Source organism: Ovis canadensis, chromosome 14, assembly GCF_042477335.2.
Source record: "Ovis canadensis isolate MfBH-ARS-UI-01 breed Bighorn chromosome 14, ARS-UI_OviCan_v2, whole genome shotgun sequence".
NCBI lineage: Eukaryota > Metazoa > Chordata > Mammalia > Artiodactyla > Bovidae > Ovis > Ovis canadensis.
Genome location: NC_091258.1, coordinates 63,656,622 through 63,678,777, shown reverse-complemented (window position 1 = coordinate 63,678,777; position 22,156 = coordinate 63,656,622). Strand labels below are relative to the sequence as shown.

General features: G+C 43.8%; 1 long non-coding RNA gene and 1 pseudogene across 1 annotated transcript; both read right to left on the bottom strand.

The window, feature by feature from the left end:
* Positions 1 to 7,412: 7,412 nt before the first annotated feature.
* On the bottom strand, positions 7,413 to 7,840 carry LOC138419456 (protein transport protein Sec61 subunit gamma pseudogene; annotated as a pseudogene).
* Positions 7,841 to 14,924: 7,084 nt separating this feature from the next.
* Positions 14,925 to 19,701, bottom strand: LOC138418901 (uncharacterized). The gene is made up of 3 exons (XR_011248774.1): positions 19,527 to 19,701; positions 19,277 to 19,387; positions 14,925 to 17,683 (listed from the first exon to the last, which is right to left on the bottom strand). It is a non-coding gene; the product is annotated as an uncharacterized lncRNA (long non-coding RNA).
* Between the last annotated feature and the right edge of the window lie 2,455 nt (positions 19,702 to 22,156).

Here is a 22,156-nt window from a genome sequence, read left to right as displayed (position 1 = left end):
TAATTTCAGATATAGATGGAGATTCGAAACAGATAGTGTAGTGGGAGAATTAGTGGAGAAAAGAGGCTGAATAACTGGTTTACATGGAATCCCAATCACCACCTAAGTAGGCCACAGCCGTCTTTACGTTTTCCCAAAGGAGAGGAGGCAGTGAGGCCTCCCTGGTCCGATCTCAGAAGCCCAGGCAGAATTAGCAGGCTTGGTAAGTACCCACATTTCAGATGGTAATTCAGCCAGGAAAACGGGGAGCGAGAAAGAAACGACATGGGGGAATCAGTCTTTCCAGAAACTGATCTGATTTCTTTATTTTTCAGGTTTGTTTATATACCTTTTTGTTATACACAGGGATGAATACAGAGTCACGCGGGGGTCAGCAGACCTGAATCTTGTCACAATCAGGTGCTTCATATAAAATTATACAAAGGTCTTATGAGTTTTATCATCTTTTAGCCATGAGGTCTGCTGACATTTTATGGCTCTTTCTGATACAGGTCAGTTAACCAGAAAACTTATTTTTCCAGGGGTGATTTTTTCTTAAATCAGGCGCCACCCTCCAAATAAAGTTGCATTCCTATAGGGTGAGCGTGTAGTGAGTTATAATCAAGAAAGGAATTTACTTAACCTAAGGTTTAACATGATTAATCTTAAAGGTTAATACTTATTTCTCCTATATGCTAGTTATATTCATTATAAGGGCAGGAATATGAAGTTTTAGCAGCAAATATTGGCTCAACAAATGTAAACCCTTCACCAATGTTCCCCTTAAGATCTATTTTGTTTTAAGATAGTGATAAAGTTACATAGCATAGTGATTTATAGTGATTTATAACAAAGTACAGTGATCTATAACAAAAAAGAAGATTCATTAAATCAAAAGTCTAGTATTGCTAACATCAAAAACTACTATATTTCCTTTTCTATATTCCAAATACATTGATTAATATATTCCCAGGTGCCTAAGGATATGGAGGCCTGATGGCAATCATTGACTCATCAATGAAAAAAGCCCTATGCTAATACTCCAAACTCTCTGTGCTGTTTATGGTTGAGAGGTTGTCACACAAGCTAGTCTGTCAGCAGAGAGGTTTGACCTGAGACATCCTTGTCACACCCAGGGCAGGGAATTAGCAGTAATTATTGGCAGGACAAATGAAAAAACCCTTCACCAATATAATTCCTACTAATGCTATACTAATAATCTTCTAACTTCTCAAAAGAGTCTGTTTTTAGAAAGTTTTAAAACATCCCGTGCCTCTCACAGTTGGGAGGCTGTAAACAATCACGTGCGGCCGAACGAGCCTGATCAGGCAGGCCAGAGAACCTTGAGTTCCTAAGTTGAAACACTCTTATCATGCCCAGGAATTTTTATTAACTGGAGCTGCAAGTTAACTCCTTCTCTGAGAGAAATGGTTATGGGGGAGAGCTCCCCGTAAAGTACTCTGGTTTTGGGGTAGATGCTCGGGAACAGGGGGTTTCCTGAGGCTTGATCACACCTTTGCGTATGCCAAGCTTCCTTCCTCATGACCTTTGCCATGGGCGGAGTTCCTCACGCTGGCTCCCAACAATTTTTATTATTTTTTAATTGGAGGAAAATTGCTTAACAATGTCATGTTGTTTTCTGCCATACATCAACGTGAATCAGTCGTAATTATATTTATATGCATATATCGCATCCCTTGAGAATCTCCCTCCCCCATTCCACCCCTCTGGCTCATCACAGAGTGCTGGGCGCGTCCCTGCACTAGCTAGCAATTTCTCAGGCTATCTGTCTGAGACTTGGCTGTGTATCTATGTCGATGGGACTTTCTCCATCCGCCCCACTCTTTCCTTCCCCGGTCCACCAGCCCCATCTCTATATCTGTGTCTCCATTCCTTCCCTGAAAACAGGCTCACCAATACCGTTTTTCTAGATTCCATATATATCATTAATATACAATATTTGTTGCTCTGTGACTTACTTTTTTTCACAGCTATTTGTAAGGCCTCCCCAAACAGCCATTTTGCTTCTTTGCATTTCTTTTGCATGGGAATGGTCTTGATCCCTGTCTCCTGTACAATGTCACGAACCTCATTCCATAGTTCATCAGGCACTCTATGTATTAGATCTAGACCCTTAAATCTATTTCTCACTTCCACTATATAATAATAAGGGATTTGATTGAGGTCATACCTGAATGGTGTAGCGGTTTTCCCTACTCTCTTCAATTTAAGTCTGAATTTGGCAATAATGAGTTCATGATCTGAGCCACAGTCAGCTCCTGGTCTTGTTTTTGTTGACTGTATAGAGCTTCTGCATCTTTGGCTGCAAGAATATAATCAATCTGATTTCGGTGTTGACCGTCTGGTGATGTCCATGTGTAGAGTCTTCTCTTGTGTTGTTGGAAGAGGGTGTTTGCTATGACCAGTGCATTTTCTTGGCAAAACTCTATTAGTCTTTGCCCTGCTTCATTCCACATTCCAAGGCCAAGTTTGCCTGTTACTTCCTACTTTTGCATTCCAGTCCCCTATAATGAAAAGGACATCTTTTTTGGGTGTTAGTTCTAAAAGATCTTATAGGTCTTCATAAAACCGTTCAACTTCAGTTTCTTCAGCATTACTGGTTGGGGCATAGACTTGGATAGTTGTGATATTGAATGGTTTGCCTTGGAGACGAACAGAGATCATTCTGTCGTTTTTGAGATTGCATTTCGGACTCTTTTGTTGACCATGATGGCTACTCCATTTCTTCTGAGGGATTCCTGCCCGCAGTAGTAGATATAATGGTCATCTGAGTTAAATTCACCCATTCCAGTCTATTTTAGTTCGCTGATTCCTAGAATGTCGATGTTCACCCTTGCCATCTCTTGTTTGACCACTTCCAATGTGCCTGGATTCATGGATCTGACATTCCAGGTTCCTATGCAATATTGCTCTTTACAGCATCCGATCTTGCTTCTATCACCAGTCACATCCACAACTGGGTATTGTTTTTGCTTTGGCTCCATCCCTACATTCTTTCTGGAGTTATTTCTCCACTATCTCCAGTAGCATATTGGGCACCTAATGACCTGGGGAGTTCCTCTTTTGGTATCCTATCATTTTGCCTTTTCATACTGTTCATGGGGTTCTCAAGGCAAGAATACTGAAGTGGCATGCAATTCCCTTCTCCAGTGGACCACATTCTGTCAGCAATCAATGCAAATAAATAGAGGAAAACAACAGAATGGGAAAGACTAGAGATCTCTTCAAGAAAGTCAGAGATACCAAGGGAACATTTCATGCAAAGATGGGCTCGATAAAGGACAGAAATGGTATGGACCTAACAGAAGCAGAAGATATTAAGAAGAGGAGGCAAGAATACACGGAAGCACTGTACAAAAAATATCTTCACGACTCAGATAATCACCATGGTGTGATCACTCATCTAGAGCAGACACCCTGGAATGTGAAGTCAAGTGGGCCTTAGAAAGCATCACTACGAAAAAAGCTAGTGGAGGTGATGGAATTCCAGTTCAGCTGTTTCAAATCCTGAAAGATGATGCTGTGAAAGTGCTTCACGCAATATGCCAACAAATTTGGAAAACTCAGCAGTGGCCACAGAACTGGAAAAGGTCAGTTTTCATTCCAATCCCAAAGAAAGGCAATGCCAAAGAATGCTCAAACTACTGCACAATTGCACTCATCTCACACGCTAGTAAAGTAATGCTCAAAATTCTCCAAGCCAGGCTTCAGCAATACATGAACCGTGAATTCCCTGATGTTCAAGCTGGTTTTAGAAAAGGCAGAGGAATCAGAGATCAAATTGCCAACATCCGCTGGATCATGGAAAAAGCAAGAGAGTTCCAGAAAAACATCTATTTCTGCTTTATTGACTATGCCAAAGCCTTTGACTGTGTGGATCACAGTAAACTGTGGAAAATTCTGAAAAAGATGGGAATACCAGACCACCTGACCTGCCTCTTGAGAAAGCTGTATGCAGGCCAGGAAGCAACAGTTAGAACTGGACCTGGAACAACAGACTGGTTCCAAATAGGAAAAGGAGGACGTCAAGGCTGTATATTGTCACCCTGCTTATTTAACGTCTATGCAGAGTACATCATGAGAAACCCTGGACTGGAAGAAACACAAGCTGGAATCAAGATTGCCGGGAGAAATATCAATAACCTCAGATATGCAGATGACACCACCCTTATGGCAGAAAGTGAAGAGGAACCAAAAAGCCTCTTGCTGAAAGTAAAAGGGGAGAGCGAAAAAGTTGGCTTAAAGCTCAACATTCAGAAAACGAAGATCATGGCATCCTGTCCCAGCACTTCATGGCTAATAGAGGGGGAAAGAGTGGAAACAGTGTCAGACTTTATTTTGGGGGGCTCCAAAATCACTGCAGATGGTGACTGCAGCCATGAAATTAAAAGACGCTTACTCCTTGGAAGAAAAGTTATGAGCAACCTAGATAGTATATTCAAAAGCAGAGACATCACTTTGCCGACTAAGGTCCGTCTAGTCAAGGCTACGGTTTTTCCAGTGGTCATGTATGGATGTGAGAGTTGGACTGTGAAGAAGGCTGAGCGCCAAAGAATGGATGCTTTTGAACTGTGGTGTTGGAGAAGACTGTTGAGAGTCCCTTGGACTGAAAGGAGATCCAACCAGTCCATTCTGAAGGAGATCAGCCCCGGGATTTTTTTGGAAGGAATGATGCTAAAGCTGAAACTCCAGTACTTTGGCGACCTCATGCGAAAAGTTGACTCATTGGAAAAGAGTTTGATGCTGGGAGGGATTGGGCCAGTAGGAGAAGGGGACGACCGAGGATGGGATGGCTGGATGGCATCACTGACTCGATGGACACGAGTCTGAGTGAACTCTGGGAGTTGGTAATGGACAGGGAGGCCTGGCGTGCTGCGATTCATGGGGTCTCAAAGAGTCAGACACGAGTTAGCGACTGAACTGCACTGATGATTCCATTGTATATACATACCACAACTTCTTCGTCCGTGGACATTTAGGTTGCTTCATGTTCTGCAATAAACAGTGGGAGAATAGACTTTTTGGTGATGGTCCTTCTGATCAGTGTAGGGTGAAACCGTATTCTAGTACTGATTTGCAGTTCTTTATAATTTGTGATGTTGAGTATCTTTCCAGGTCCCTGTTTATCTTCTACACTGTGAGTACAACTTACCTCTTGCAATTAACTTTTTGAAGGTCTGCCCTGTTTTGAATTCTTTTCCGGTGATTTACCCCCCGGGCATTTCTTAAGGGCAGGCTTGTGTATACCCACCAGCCTCGGCTTTCAAGCGGTTGTTGTGGGAAATGGCCACAAGGTGGCAGCATTTCTTCATGCCCAACTCTGGGTACCTGCGCAACCAGAGCCTTAGGGCACTTCCTATTTCTGGGTTGTCAGTGAGAGTGGGTATGCTTAAGACTTGTGTCCCCCCTTACTTCCTCCCCCTTACCCTCCATCCCAAGGACAGATCCCGATTGCAACACCACTCTGCAGAAGGGGGTGTCATCCACAGGTGGGGTGACGCTAAGTAAGGAAGCTGGAGATGGGAACCCCAACCCCACCATCAGGAGACGCAGAGCCCAGGGGACTTTGCAAAGTTCTTCCAGTCCAGAGGCTCCACCATCCTTTGGGGGCACTATGGTTGGTTCTGCTGCAGGAGGACCCGCCTGGATCTGGAGACTGAGGGCTCATACAGAGGGGAAAAGGAAGTTCATGTCTATCGCGGTTGGGGGGCTCATTGCCTGGCGTACCCTCCCCAGACCCTCAGCCCCACTACAGTCCAGTCTGGGGACCCAAGCCTACTCAGGCTCCAAGGATGTGACATCAGCCCAGGTCCCAAGTCCTGAGGAGAATAGAGTCATTTTTTTTTTTTTGGCTTTCTATTTTTGCCACTTATTTTGAAATGGAATATATAGACAATTTACACTGTGGTGGGTTTTGTTTTGTTTTGTTTAGGTGTACAGCAACTTGAATAATTTACACATGACTTATATGTTCTTTTTCAGCTTCGTTCCCCATGTAGGTCATTACAGAGTGTTGAGCAGGATTCCTTGTGCTTTACACTGAGTCCTTATGGATTATTTTATAAACACTAGTGTATCTGTTATTCTCATGTTACTAATGTCTCCCTGCCCCCAAATTTTCATTTTTTGGTAACCATAAGTACTGTTTCTAAGTCTGGGAGGCTGTTTCTGTTTTTTAAAGAAGTTTATTGTATCCATGTTTAGATTTCTTCTAGAAATGATATCTTCGGATATTTGTCTTTCCTTACTTATGATCATCTGTGGGTCCATTTATGCTGCCGCCAATGGCATTATTTCCGTCGTTTTTTTTGATGGCTGAGTGTATTCCAGTATATAGATGGACCGGTTACCCTTTATTTCTCTATTGATGGATATTTTGGTGGATGGTCTGTCTTGGAGGTTGTCAATAGTGCTGCCTCGAAAATAGAGGTGCAGGTGTCATTTTAAATTATGATTTTCTCTGGATTGAAGACAAGGAGTGGGCTTGCCAGATCAGGTGGTCACTTTGTATTTGGTGTTTTAGGGAATCTCCACAGCGTTCTCCTTCGTGACTGCACCCACCCATATACATCTCTGAAACAGTGTAGGAGGATCCCCTATCCCCCTTGCCCTCAGCTGCACTGAATCTTTTGTAGATCTTTTGAAGACTAAGGGCTTCCCTGGTGGCTCAGATGGTAAAGCATTTGCTTGCAAGGCGGGAGACCTGTGTTCAATCCTAGGTTGGGAAGATCCCCTGGAGAAGGAAACGGCAACCCATTCTAGTATTCTTGCCTAGAGAATTCCCATGGACAGAGGAGCCTGGCAGGCTACAGTCTATGGGGTTGCAAAGAGTCAAACACGACTGAGTGATTAATGCTTTCACTTTTCGAAGATGGTCATTCTGAGAGGGGTAAGTTGACACCTCATTGCAGTTTGGAGTGGCGTTTCACTAACAGTGATCCTGAGCATCTTTTCATGTGCTTTATGTCCATCTGGATGCTTTCTTTGGACAAATGTCCATTTCGATCTTTGGCCCATATTCTATTGGTTGATTGTTATATATATATATGTTATATATATATATATATGTATTGAGCTGTATGAACTGTTTGCATGTTTTGGAGATGAACTGCTTGTTTCTAAATTTGGTGGCAAACATTTTTTCCCCCATTTTGAGGTTTGTCTTCTTCTTTCCTTTAGGGTTTTTCATGCTGTTGAAAAGCTTTTGAGGTTAATGAGGTCCCTTTTGTTGAGTTTTTCTTTAATTTTCCCTCTTGTAAGAGTTGATCCAAAAAGAACTTGCTGCGATTTATGTCAAAGCATGTTCTGCATATATTTTCCTTGAGAGGTTTAGCATAGTCGTCCCTCCATTTAGCTCTTTAATTGATTTGGAGTTTCTTTTTCCGCAAGTGGTTAGGGAAAGATGTAGATTCTTTTTTTTTTCTATTTTAAAATTATTTTAATTTACAAATAGAAAACACCTTGGAAGAAAAAAATGAAAGAAAAACATAAAACACAGAGACAAATTTCTGCTCCAACAGCTTCTCAAATCCTCACTTGTTCACCAATCCCCAAGATGAAAACTACTTTTCTAAAAAGGTATTCAGCCACCAACAATGATGTTATTAATAGGAATATGGATCAATTTCACAAAAAAGCCAATGAATCCCATTATAGCAAATCCTATTGCTGTTGCCATGGCAATCTTCTGGAATTCTTTTCTAACAGGTTTGGTGCATCTTTTAACCAGCCGAATGGAGTCTTTTACAAACTGCCGACTTGGCTCAACGAACTGCATTACCTGATCCATGATGTCTGCTCCGCGTCTGCTCACCAGAGACACGTAGCACAAGAGCTGACAGACGCCGAGATGTAGATTCTTTCACTTTTCTCTGTTTAAGGAACCTCCACCCTCTCCTCCATCCTGGCTGTTAACAACATACACCGGCAGCATCAGTGTAGGAGTGTTCCCTTTTCTCCACAACCTCTGCAGAATTTAGTGTTTGTAGACTTTTTGACAAAGGTCGTTTTGACAGGTATGAGCTGATACCTCATTTTAGTTTGATTTGCATTTTAATAAGATTCATGATGTTGAAAGTTTTTCGTGTGATTTAAAAGAAACAACATTGTGAGCAAAAATGATCTCTCGAGATTGTCTTCTTGACCATCTGCCCTCATCTGAAATATTTTTCCAGAACCTACCCAAGGACATTTGTTAAGGATAGGTGTTTTTTCCCACATCCCCTCAGGCTTGGCGACTGACTTTTAAGTATCCATTAGCACAGAGGTTTCCATTGTTGTTACCAAAAGTGGCCACAAGGCGGCAGCATTTCTTCATGCTCCACACTTTGGAGTTTTGGTTTTTTTTTCCCCCCACCTCTGGCTAATTTTAATTTTCTGTTGGGCTTCCCTGGTGGCTCAGAAAGTAATGAATCTGCCTGCAATGCAGGAGACCCGAGTTCAATCCCTGGGTCAGGAAGATCCCTGGAGAGGAGAATGGCAACCCACTCCAGAATTCTTGCCTGGAGAATTCCATGGACAGAGGAGCCTGGCGGGCGACAGTGCATGGGATCGCAGAGTCAGACACGGCTGAACAACTAACAGCTTCAGTTTCTACTTTCTGTCGGAGTCGAGTTGATTTCTGTTGTTGTGTTGTTTTAGGTACAGGAACTTGATTCAGTCATACTCAGACATACATCGATTCTACTAAGGGGGCTTTTCCCAAATAGGTTCTTGCAGCGTGCTCCGCAGACTTCCTTGTGCTAACAGTAGGTCCTTTAGGATTATATCTGATAGTAAGCAGTGTGTATGCGTCAGTCCTACACTCTCAATGTTCCCCTTCCCCTACCTTTAAAAAAAATAACCATAAGTTGGTTTTCTAAGTCTGTGAGTCTCTTTCTGTTTATAAATTAGTTCATTTGTGTGAATTTATAGATTGTACCCATCAGTGATATATTTCTTTCCCTCTTGGACTGACTTCACTCAGTCCCTCCATGCTCCTGACAATGACACTTTTCCATTCTTTGGGATAGCTGAGTGTATTCCAGCGTCTCTTCGCTTCTCTATTGATGGACACTGGTTGATGCCCTGTCTTGGACAGCGTCAACAGTGCTGCCCTGAAAACTGGGGTGCACAAATCATTTTAAACGATTTACAAATCATCTGATGATTTTCGCCAGATCTAAGGCAAGGGGTGGGCTTGCCTTATCATGCGTTACGTCTGTGTTTAGCGTTTTAAGGAATCTCCATGGTTTTCCCTCATGGCGGCACCCACCCATGAACACCCCCACCCCACGGGCGAGGAGGATGCTCTGTTCCCCTCGCCCTCGGCAGCATTTAATTCTTTGTAGATCTTTTGGAAGATGGCATCCTGAGCCGTGTGAGCTGATACCTGACCGCAGTTTTGATTGGCATTTTTCTAACAATGATCCTGGGCATCTTTTCAGGTGCTTTATGGCCATCTGGATACCTTCTTTGAACAAATATTCATTCAGAACTTTGGCCTGTTGTTTTTCAATAGAATTGATTGTTTTCTTGATATTGAGCTGCTGTTTGCATGTTTTGGAGGTGAATTCCATTTTTAAACTCAGTTGCAAACTTTTTTTTCCCATTTTGAGGTTTTTTTTTCCACCCTTTGTTTAGTATTTTCCTTGCTGTGCCAAAGGTTTTGAGGTTAATGAGGTCCCTTTTGTTGAGTTTAAAAATTTTTTATCCATTAGTCTAAGAATTGTTGGAAAAAGAACTTGCTGCAATTTATGTCAAGGCATGTTCTGCCTGTATTTTCCTCAAGAGTCTAGGGTAATCGTCCCTCCATTTAGCTCTTTAATCAATTTGGAGTTTCTTTTTCTGCATGGGGTTTGAGAGTGTTGTAACTTCACTCACTTTTCTCTTGTTTAAGAAATCTTCTCCCTGTTCTCCATCCTGCTAACAATTTACATTCCCAGCATTTGTACTGAAGAGTTAGCTTTTCTTCAGAACCTCTCCACCATTGTCTATAGACTTTTGAAAAGGGCCCGTCTGACAGGTTTGAGCAGATACCTTGGTGCAGTTTTGGTCGGCATTTCTGTAACAGGGATCCTGAGCCCCTTCTCATGTGCTCTCCAGGCATCTGGATGCCTTCTTTGAGGAGTGTCCATTTAGACCATTGGCCCATTTTTCTGCTGTTGGGGTTTTCCGATATTGAGCTACATGAGCTGTCTGCATGTGTTGGAGATGAATTCCTGTGGGTATCCTCATTTGGAAACCTTTTCTTTTCCCAATCTGAAGATGGACTTTTTCTGTCATTTAGGATTTCCCTTGCTGTGCAAACCCTTAAGGTCGATGAGGTCCCTTCTGTTCACTTCCATTTTATTTTTCATTGCTCTCAAAGGTGGATCCAACAGTAACTGGCTGTGATTTATGTCAAAGTGTGTTCTGCATGTATTTTTCTCAAGAGGTAGAGAGTAATCACCCCTCCAATGAGATCGTTGATCGATCTGGAATTCCTTTTTCTCTATGAGGTTAGGCAGTGTGGTAATGTCATTCTCTTTTCACTATTTAAGGAACTTCCACGCTATCCTCCCTACTGACTGTTAACCATTTAACAATGCCAGCATCAGTACAGGAGGGTTCCCTTTTCCCCACAACCTCTCCACCGCTTATTGTTTGTAGACTTTTTGACAAAGGCCATTCTTACTGGTGTGAGGTGATATGTGATTGTAGTTTTGATTTTCATTTCTGCAAGATTTCATGATGTTGAAATCCTTTCAAAACAAACAAACAAACATTATGAGTAAAACTGAACTCCCCAGTTTGGCTTTTTGACAGTCTGCTCTGTTCTGAATTCTTTTCCAGGACATTTGTTGAGGACAGGTGTCTTTTCCTTGCATTCCTGCAGGCCTGGGAAGAGTAAGTGCTCGTGTGAAGTGAAGTCGCTCAGTCCTGCCCGACAAGTTGCAACCCCATGGACAGTAGCCTGCACCAAGCTCCTGCATCCATGGGATTTTCTAGGCAAGAGTACTGGAGTGGGTTGCCGTTTCCTTCTCCAGGGAATCTTCCCGACGCAGGGATCGAACCCAGGTCTCCCTCATTGTAGACAGACGTTTTACCGTCTGAGCCACCAGGGAAGTAGGCACAGATTTTTCTGTTGTTGTTACCAAACATGGCCACAAGGCGGCAGCATTTCGTTATGCGCCACACTTTGGCTGGGGGATCATGGTTAACAACTTGAATCAGTGTAGAGTTGCTTACTGTTGTTTATCTGTTTAAAGTTTACAGGAACTTGATTCAGCTACACATAGACAGATATCGATTCTTTGCTTTTAAGGGAGCTTTTTCCAAATAGGTTCTTTCCGTGTATTCCGTGCTATTCAGTAGGCCCTTTTGGATTCTCTATCTGATAATAAGTAGTGTGTTAATCTGTTAATCCCAGCCTCTTAATGTCCCACTTCCCCTGTGTAGTTTTTAAAGATAATCGTAAGTTGGTTTTCTAAGTCTGTGAGTTTCTCTTTATAAATTATAAAGTTCATTCTCTTTATGAAGTTCATTTTAATGATTTTATAGACTCCACCTGTAAGTGATAATACTTCTGCCGCTCTCTGATTGACTTTCACTGCATATGACGAGTCTCTCAGTCCATCTAAGCTGCTTCCAAGGCGTTTCTTCGCTCTTCCTGATGACGGAGTGTATTCCAGTGTCTAGATGGACTAGTTACCCTTCATTTCTCTATTGATGGCTTTTTGATTGATGCTCTGCTTCGGATGTTACGGTGGCTCAGCGGTAAAGCATCCACCTGCAGTGCGGGAGACTCAGGTTTGATTCCTGGGTTGGCAGCATCCACTGGAGGAGGGCATGGCAACGCGCTCCAGGATTCTTGCCTGGAGAATCCCATGCACAGAGGAGCCTGGTGGGCTATACAGTCCACAGTGGTTGGAAAAAGTCAGACGCGAGTGAGCAACGAACACTTTCACTTTTGCTGTCTTGAATATTGTCAATAGTGCTGCCCTGAATATAGGGGAACAAGTATCATCTCAAATTATGATTTTCTCCGGATCTGAGGCGAGGGGTGGGCTTGCCAGAGTGAGTGGTAACTCTGCATTTAGTGGTTTAAGAATCTCCATACTGCTTTCCTTTGTGACCTGCCCTGCCCACTGACATCGCTGCCCCCAGTGTAGAAGAATCCCCTCTTCTCAGCAGCATTTACTCTTTGCTTCTCTTTTGGAGGATGGCCATTCTGCCCTGTGTGAGGGGGCTGGCGCTTGCAGCTTTGATTGGCACTCATCTGACAGTGACGCTGAGCATCTCTTATGTGCGTTATGCCCTCTGGATGCCTTCTTAGGGAAATGTTCATTTACATCTTCGGCATCATTTTCTGTTGGGTTGGGTTTTTTTTTTTTTCTTTATTCTTTTCATTGAGCTTTATGAGCTGCCTGCCTGTTTTCTAGATAAATTCTGAGTTTTTATTTTTGGCTGCAAACTGCCTTTTTTCCTATGCCTCATGTTGCCTTTCTTTTTTTAGGGTTTTCCTTGCGGGGCAATAGCTTTTCAGGTTGCTGAGGTCCCTTTTGCTGAATTAGGTCTTATTTGTCATTATTCTAAGAGTGGATCCAAAAACAACTTGCTGCCGTTTCTGTCACAGTGTGTTCTGCCCATATTTTCCTCGAGAGCTGTTAGAGTATCTTCCCTGCTTCTAGCTTTTTCATCGATTTGGAGTTCCTTTTCCGGGATGGGGTTAGGGAGTGTTGTAATTTCATTTGCTTTTCGTTGTTTAAGGAACCTCCATTCTCTCCTTTGAGCTGGCTGTTAGCAGTTTCCATTCCCAGCATCAAGGCAGGATAGTATCCTTTCCTCCAAAACTTCTCCGCTATTTATTGCCTGTAGACTTTTTGACAAAGGCCATTCTGACAGGCTTGAGAAGACGCCCAGTTCTAGTTTTGATTGGCATTTCTCTAATAACTAGTGATGTGAGCATCTTTTCATGAACTTTATGGCCATCTGGATGCCTATTTGGGAGAAATGTCCATTTAGATCTTTGGCCCATTTTTAAACTTTTTTAATTGAACAGAATGAGTTGTTTGTGTGTTTGGGGAATGCATTCCTTACTTTTTGCTTGGTTGCAAACATTTTTTTTTTCCCCTGAGGATTATCTTTGTTTTCCTTTAGGGTTTCCCTATGGACCTAAGAGAAGCAGAAGACATTAAGAAGAAGTGGCAAGAATACATAGAAGAGCTACATAAAAAAGATCTTTATGACCAGATAATCACGCTGGTGTGATCCCTCACCTAGAGCCAGACATCCTGGAGTGGGAAGTCAAATGGGCCTTAGGAAGCATCACTATGAACAAAGCTAGTGGAGGTGATGGAATTTCAGTCGAGCTATTTCAAATCCTAAAAGATGATGCTGTGAAAGTGCTGCACTCAATATGCCAGCAAATTTGGAAAACTCAGCAATGGCCACAGGACTGGAAAAGGTCAGTTTTCATTCCAATCCTAAAGAAAGGCAATGCCAAAGAATGTTCAAACTACTCCACAATTGCACTCATCTCACACGCTAGCAAAGTCATGATCAAAATTCTCCAAGCCAGGCTTCAACAGTACATGAACCCTGAACTTCCAGATGTTCAAGCTGGTTTTAGAAAAGGCAGAGGAACCAGAGATCAAATGGCCAACATCTGCTGGATCATCGAAAAAGCAAGAGAGTTCCAGAAAAACATCTATTTCTGCTTTATTGACTATGCCAAAGCCTTTGACTGTGTGGATCACAGCAAACTGTGGCAAATTCTTTAAGAGATGGGAATACCAGACCGCCTGATCTGCCTCTTGAGAAATCCATATGCAGGTCAAGAAGCAAGTTAAAACTGTACATGGAATGACAGACTGGTTCCAAATTGGGAAAGGAGTCCGTCAAGGCTGTATATTGTCACCCTGCTTATTTAACTTAGATGCAGAGTACATCATGAGAAATGCTGGCTGGATGAAGCACAAGCTGGAATCAAGATTTTCAGGAAAAATATCAATAACCTCAGATATGCAGATGACACCACCCTTATTGCAGAAAGCAAAGAAGAACTAAAGACCCTCTTGAGGAAAGTGAAAGAGGAGAGTGAAAAAGGTTGGCTTAAAACTCAACATTCAGAAAACTAAGATCATGGCATCTGGTCCCATCACTTCATGGCAAATAGGTGGGGAAACATTGGAAACAGTGACATACTTCATTTTCTTGGGCTCCAAAATCACTGCAGATGGTGACTGCAGCCATGAAATTAAAAGACACTTGCTCCTTGGAAGAAAAGCTATGACCAACCAAGACAGCATATTAAAAAGCAGAGACATTACTTTGCCAACAAAGGTCCATCTTGTCAAAGGAATTGTTTTTCCAGTGGTCATGTATAGATGTGAGAGCTGGACCATAAAGAAAGCTGAGTGCTGAAGAATTGATGCTTTTGAACTGTGGTATTGGAGAAGACAGTTGAGAGTCCCTTGGACTACAAGGAGATCCAGCCAGTCCATCCTTAAGGAAATCAGTCCTGAATATTCATTGGCAAGACTGATGGTAATGCCGAAACTCCAGTACTTTGGCCATCTGATGTGAAGAACTGACTTATTTGAAAAGACCCTGCTGCTGGGCAAGACTGAAGGCAGGAGGAGAAGGGGACAACAGAGGGTAAGATGGTTGGATGGCATCCATGGACATGAGTGTGAGCAAGCTCCGGGAGTTGGTGATGGACAGGGAAGCCTGGCGTGCTGCAGTCCATGGGGTTGCAAAGAGACAGACACGACTTAGCAACTGAACTGAACTGATTGAATACACTGAAAGAACCTAGATGGGAAAATGCGGGGGGCGCTCCGCAGAAACAGAGAGGCAGTGGAACTTCCCTCAGCAAAGCCGAGGGGTCCAGAGGAGAGGTGAGTCTGCTGTCCGCCAACCCAGCCCCTCGGAGAGCAAGAGACAACACCACACAGCAGGGGTTCCATCTAAGCAGTTCCGCTTTATTGCCACAAACTCTTGGTTTATATAGGCAAGCAAGGGGGTTTTGCGAGGGACTTTCCATAGTTGCACCAATCATGTTAAAGGTGAAATCGTCATGTGCCTTCATTGTAACAGGAGTCTATGGTGATCACGCGCTGTCCACATGCACGGAAATCAAGAGAGCCAATCAAAAACTTTAACATAGACCACGCCCCTATCTCTTCCGCCAGGTGCCATCTTAGTTTTCGACCACAAAGCTAACCCATCTTTTTTAAGGTTTCCCATTTAGGGCCCCTCAGGAAAAGACCTTCTTCCCCCAAAATAGATATATGTTCATGTATAACAAAACCAAGTTCCTGTACCTAAAACAAACACAACGTCGGAAATCAACTCGACTTCAATAGAAAATAAACGCTAAACCAAAACAAAAACCACAGCTGGAGCAGGGAGAAATGCTGCCCCTTGTGGCCACTTTAACATCAGCAACTGAAAAACCTCTGCTCCTGGACACTGATCCACCTGCTACGTGGGAGACCTCGGTTCAATCCCTGGGTTGGGAAGATCCCCTGAAGAAGGGGACAGCTGCCCACTCCAGTATTCTGGCCTGGAGAATTCCATGGACTGTATAGTCCATGGTGTCGCAAAGAGTCAGACACGACTGAGCAACTTTCACTTTCACTTAGACACTTGTATTCACCAGGCCTGCGAGAATGTAAGGAAAAAAACACCTGTCCTCAACAAATGTCCTCAAGCAGGTCCTGGAAAAATAATTCAAAAGAGGGCAGACGACAAGAGGGCAATCTCCACACGTCAGTTTTACACTGTTTTGTTATTAAAAAAAAATCCTATGAAAAGCCTCCACATACTGAAACCTTATAGAAACGCAAATCAAAACTACAATGAGGAATCACCTCACACTGGTCAAAATGACCTTTGTCAAAAAGTCCACAAACAATAAATGCTGGTAGGTTTTGCAGAAAAGGGAATTCTCCTGCAGTGATACTGTCAATAATTGTTAAGAGTCCGTACAGAGGAGAGGGTGGAGCCTCCTTAAGAGAACAGTAAATGAAATTATGGCATTCCCTATCCCCCTACAGAAAAAAGTAACTAAATGGATTAAAGAGCTAAACTGAGGGACAATTACGCTAAACCTCTTGAGGGATGTATAGGGAAAACACACTTTGACATAAATGGCAGCAAGCCCTTTTGGATCTGTTGCAGGAAGGGGGACCCCTCCCAGGGCCTGAAACTGGGCTCTTGTCTAACGCTTGGAAATGAATTGTCTGAGGAGACACGTGTGCTGACAAAGGAAGAGATTTTATGGGAAAGGGCACCCGGGTGGTGAGCAGGAGGGTAAGGGAGCTAGGAGAAAGGCTCTGCCACATGGCTTGCAGTCTCAGGTTTTATGGTGATGGGATTAGTTTCCAGGTTGTCTTTAGCTAATCATTCTGACTCAGAGTTCTTCCTAGTGATGCAGGCCTTGTTCAGCCAAGATGGATTCGAGTGAGGATTCCAGGAGGTGGTCAGGTATGTGGTGTCTCCTTTTGACCTTTCTCGATTTCTTCTGGTTGGTGTTGGCTTATAAAAGTTCCATGTTCCTTACCAGGACCTCCTGTCGTAAAACAATTCATGCAAATAGTTACTATGGTACCTGGCCAGGGTGGGTGGTTTCAGTCAGCGTGCTTCTCCTAACAGATCCACTTTTAAAATAATGAAAAATTAAACAAAACTCAACAAAAGAGCCTCTAACCTCAAAAGCTTTTGCATTGCAAGGGAAACCGTAAACCAAACTTAAAAAAAACTTGCAATGGGGGGAAAAAATGTTTGCAACTGAATTTAGAAACAGGATTTATCTCCAAATCATGCAAACAGCTCATGCAGCTCGATACCAAAAAAACAATCAACCCAGTAGAAAAATGCGTCAAAGATCTAAATGGACGTTTGTCCAAAGAAGGCATCCAGATAGCCATAAAGCACCAGAAAAGATGCTCAGCATCACTAATTACTGCAGAAATGCAAATCAAAATGGCATCAAGGTATCAACTCACACCCCTCAGAATGTCCATCTTCTCAAAGATCTACAAAGATTAAATGTTGCTGAAGGCGAGGGGAACAGGGAATCCTACACTGTGGGCGGGGAAGTAAATGGGTGGGTGCAGCCATGAAGTTAAACAGTATGGAGGGTCCTTAAAACATTAACTATAGAGTTACCGCATGATCTGGAAAGCCCACTCCTTGCCTTAGATCTGGAAGGAAGATTAATTTTATATGACACGTGCATCCCTCTTTTCAGGGCAGCACTATTGACTATCCAAGAGCATCAACCAAAATGTCCATCCATAGAGAAATGAAGAGAAACTAGTCCTCTACACACTGGAATACACGCAGCCATCAAAAAGATCGAAAATATGCCACTGGCCGCAGCGTGGATGGACCAAGAGATTCGTCATATTGGGTGAAGTCTGTCAGAGAGGGAAAGAGAAACGTCTTGTCACTTACAGGTGGAATCTGTAATTTCATTCAAATGAACTAATTTATAAACAGAAACAATTTATAAACAGAAACTTGATTTATAAACAGACTTAGAAAACCACTTATGATTATTTTTTATTTTTTAAAAAGGTAGGGGAAGGGAGACATTAAGAGGCTGGGATTAACATACACATAGTACTTATCAAATAGATAATCCAAAAGGACCTAGTAAATAGCTCACAGACGTCTACTGAACACATGGAAGGAACCGATATGGGAAAAGAATCTGAAAGAAAAAAACAGATAAACGTTCATGTATAACTAAACCAAGTTTCTGTATACCTATAACAAACACAGCATTGGAAATCAGCTCTCCTCCAACAGAAAATAAACGCTAAATTACAAAAGGAAAACAGTGGCGCATTAAGAAGCGCTGCCGCCTTGTGGCCACTTTTGGTAACAACAACTGGAAAACCTGTTCTCGTGGGCACTTAATATTCACCACGTCTGTGGGGCTGTCAGTAAAATACACCAGCCCTCAACAAACGTCCTTGGGTTGGTAACGGAGAAAGAATTCAAAACAGCAGACTGTCAAGAGGACGATCTCGGGAGGTCAGTTTGACTCTCACTGTTTTCTAAAAAATCACATGGACGTATTTCAACACTGTGAAATCTTAAGAGAAATGCAAATCAAAACTACAATGAGGTATCACCTCACACAGGTTAGAATGGACATCGGCAAAAGGTCTAAAACCAGTAAATGCTGGGGAGGTTGTGGAGAGAAGGGAAGCCTCCTACGGTGGTGCTGGCAATGTCGACTGTTCACAGCCAGCACGCAGAACAGCCGGGAGGTTTCTCAAGTAAAAAGGGAATGAAATTAGGACACTCCAGAGAGAAGAAGAAACCCCACATTGATTAAAGAGCTGAAGAGAGGGCCAGGAATCTAAATCTCTTGAGGAAAATATAGGTATAATATGCTTTGACATAAATCACAACTTTTTTTGGTCTACATCTGAGAGTAATGGAAAACTAAACTAAACTAAACAAATGAGGCCTCATTGACTTTAGAAGCATTTGCTCAGCAAGGGGAGCCATAAACAGGGGGGAAAAAAGAAATAGAAAACCCTCAGCATGGTAAAAATTAAGTGAACATGACTTGTTGAATACTAAGTGCCCATCAGCACAATTTTTCCAGTTGTTGTTATGAAGGCACTTGAGTCATCCAGAAATCATCCCCCTCCCCAGCCCCTGGAAAAATTGCCTTCCACAAAACCAGTCCCCAAAATGTTGGAGCTGCTGCTCTATAGCACAGCAATAAGAATATATCTAACAGAACTGACCACTGCAGTAAAAACTGACCACATACTACACTTATTTTTTCATTTTTCAAAAACAGCAAGATCTTTCTTATATAGAGTTCCAACATAAAGAGAAATTAGCATACAAAACATTTTTTCAAGGTGAACTAATTAGGTTTTGGGGAAAAAAAGTCCAGAAAGAAAACAGCACTTTACTGTTGCTTATTTCTAGACTAAGGTTCTGTGGGTATTATTTTAGCCCTCTATTACATGCTTTGTCTCTATTTACTGACAATGAGAAGTTTGGAGGTTTTCCCCCTAAAATTTAAAATAAATACCATTTTCGGTAAAGGAAAATTAACAAGCTAACTTGTTAACAAATTCACTTTATACTTAACAAGCTAACTTTATTCTTCCAGGAACTATAATAAGAGAAGAAATGAACCTAAAGTTAGCAGAAGGAAAGGAATACTAAAAATCAGAGCAGAAGTAAATGAAATAAAGACCAGAGACAGAAAAAAACAGATCAGTGAAAACAAGAGTTTTTTTTCTCTTTCAAAAGAAAGAGTTTCATTACTCACCACTGGTAGGGACATGGGGGAGGGCAACCTTCCGTCAGGCACCTAAGACTTTCAGCAGCTCACTTCCATCCTGTTTTCTGTTCCTCTCTAGATCCGGCTGAATTAATTTCCCTCGAAAAAGCAAGAAACACGTCTTGGTTTCATCCCAGCGATTCACATTCTCCCTCCTCCTGGAACCCCCCTCCCACCACTCCACTCTCCTCGCCCCTTCTCCCACTCCAGCCCAGCGGGCTTCACCTGCCAGACACACCTGCTGCTCACCCGCAATCAGCACAACCAAGCCGCTCTCTTAGTCTCAAAACAAAATTCATACTTTGTTTTGGTTTTTACTCCTTTGTCCCCTGTCTTCCTAATACACTGAGAGCCGTGTTAGGACGAGCACTGCTCCCCTGACCCACTCACAGATGCTCTGCCTCCGTGTCTGCACACAGGGGGCCTCCCCTCCTTCTCTTCCCCAGCATCTCCCATGGCAGACAGAGGAAATACAGACAGTCATTCGTTCTGAGCTCTCCTCTGAAATATAATTACCTGAAAATTCCCAGGGACTCCAGAAAGCTAGGTTTTATATGGTACCTTCAATAAATCCCATAAAACCTTTTATGTTAGCAAAAAAAAAAAAAAAAAAAACTCACTTGAATTTTTGCTCAGTAAAGCCCCACTGGAAACCCCACTTTCTGCTCCCCAATCATCCCTCCATCCAGCCGGAGCCGGGGTGTGGTCAGCGGGGCAGGGTCAGCACATGTCCTGCCCAACGTCAGTGCACAAACAGAGCTCCAAGGTTCTCTCCTGTTGGAGACCCCCTCTGTTTTTTGCTCAGAGGTGGAGCATAAAGAAGCACTCCCCTGACTCTTGCTCTTTGCTCCAGAGTTCTGTGCAGGTAAGAGTTACTCAGGATGGACGAGGGGCTCCTGAGTCTGTAGTTACAGGGACTGGGTCCTGAGACCCTCTCTGCCCACAGAGATGCCATCACCACAGCAGCTGCAGATCAGAGACAGCAGCAGCGTCTGCATGGAGCATCCGCTGCGTCTCCAATGAGATTCGAATGTTTGCCTGGGCACAGTCCTCCTCCTCAGATCAGAAGAGAAAGACAGAGGGAGAGAGAGACAGGGAGAGAGAGAAAGAGAGACAGAGACAGACACACAGAGAGAGATACAGTGAGAGACACACAGAAAGACAGAGAGACAGAGACAGGCAGAGTGTGTGTGTGTGTGTGTGTGTGTGTGTGTGTGTGTGTGTGTCTGACACAAAGTAGCCTGCCAGGCTCCTCTGTCCGTGTGACCCCGTGGACTGTGGCCCATCAGGCTCCTCTGTCCATGGGATTTCCCAGGCAAGAAAATGAGTGGGTGGCCATTTCCTCCTCTAGGGGATCTTCTCGACCCAGGGATTGAACCCACATCTCCTGAGTTTCCTTCCACTGGCAGGGGGATTCTTTTCCACTGCACCACCCGGGAAGCCCCTGACTAAGGACAACTGCTGGCAGTTATCCAGATGATTCCAGTGGGGAGTGGAACAGCAGGCAGAAAACATTCTCAGCCTTCTCTGTGGTAAGACGTGATTCAGAATCAACATTGAGATTAGGCATTAACAGGACGCTCCGAGGTGCATCAAGAACTTCCTTTGTGGGCCTTCCTTGGTGGTCCAGTGGTTGAGAATCCATCTTGCAATGCAGGGGACGTAGGTTCAATCCCTGGTCGAGGAGCTAAGACCCCACACGCTGGCGCAACGAAGCTTGCATGCTGCAACTACTGAGCCTGCGAGCTTTAGCGCCCGAGTGCCGCAAGAAAGACCCACCACAGCCAAATGAATAAATAAATATTTTAAGAAGAGGAACTTGTTGAGTCCTGCCCCAGGCCACAGGAGTGAGGTCTTGCACCAAGGCCACAGAAGCAGAGCCCAGAACCAAGGTTACCACCAAAGCTGACTGAGCCCCTTTGTAGCTTTGTCAAAAGCCCCTGATAATCACTAACCCTCCTGACTCCCAATTCAGCAAAGAGGCCCACTCCCGTAAACACCCTATAGCGTCCCAACCAATCACCTATCGCCAACCTTCCAGCAGGAATGTTCTTTGTCTTGATATAAGGGTTGGCTGTGAACTCATGAACACTGTCACCTCTCCTGGCCTGTCAGGAGTTGACAGCCAGCTGCGTTCGCAGCGCCCTCAGTGCTTTGTTCGTAATAGACTCACTCCCTTCTGAAGTGCTCTGGGTCTGGAAATTCTTTTCCAGTGCATGCTCACACTGCCTCAGCATCTGGTGGTCTATGGGGATTGCTCTCAGGGGACCCTGCCCCAATCTCCTTTCCTCCTTCCTTCTTCCTTGGGCCCTCTGCGAACAGGCAAGTGGCTGTGGAAGCAACTGAGGAACTCTGGCCAGCCTTACCCTCTGGTGTGTCCCGAAGGCCCCACTGCTCCCTGGGCCCCAGCAGTTGCTGCCCAAATGGGTGAGGGTCTCTCTTTTTTCCTCCTTTCCAACTGAGGACTAGACAAATCAATATTGTGTTGGCACGGGTCAGGCATTTAAAAGCCACTAGGGTGCCTGCCGGAGAAGGCAATGGCACCCCACTCCAGTGCTCTTGCCTGGAAAATCCCATGGACGGAGGAGCCTGGTGGGCTGCAGTCCATGGGGTCGCTAGGAGTCAGACACGACTGAGCAACTTCCCTTTCACTTTTCACTTTCATGCATTGGAGAAGGAAATGGCAACCCAGTCCAGTGTTCTTGCCTGGAGAATCCCAGGGACGGGGGAGCCTGGTGGGCTGCCATCTATGGGGTCGCACAGAGTCAGACACGACTGAAGTGACTGAGCAGCAGCAGCAGCAGCAGCAGCAGCAGCAGGGTGCCTGCCGCTAGAAGACAGCCGTGGCAGAATAAAGGGAGTCACGGA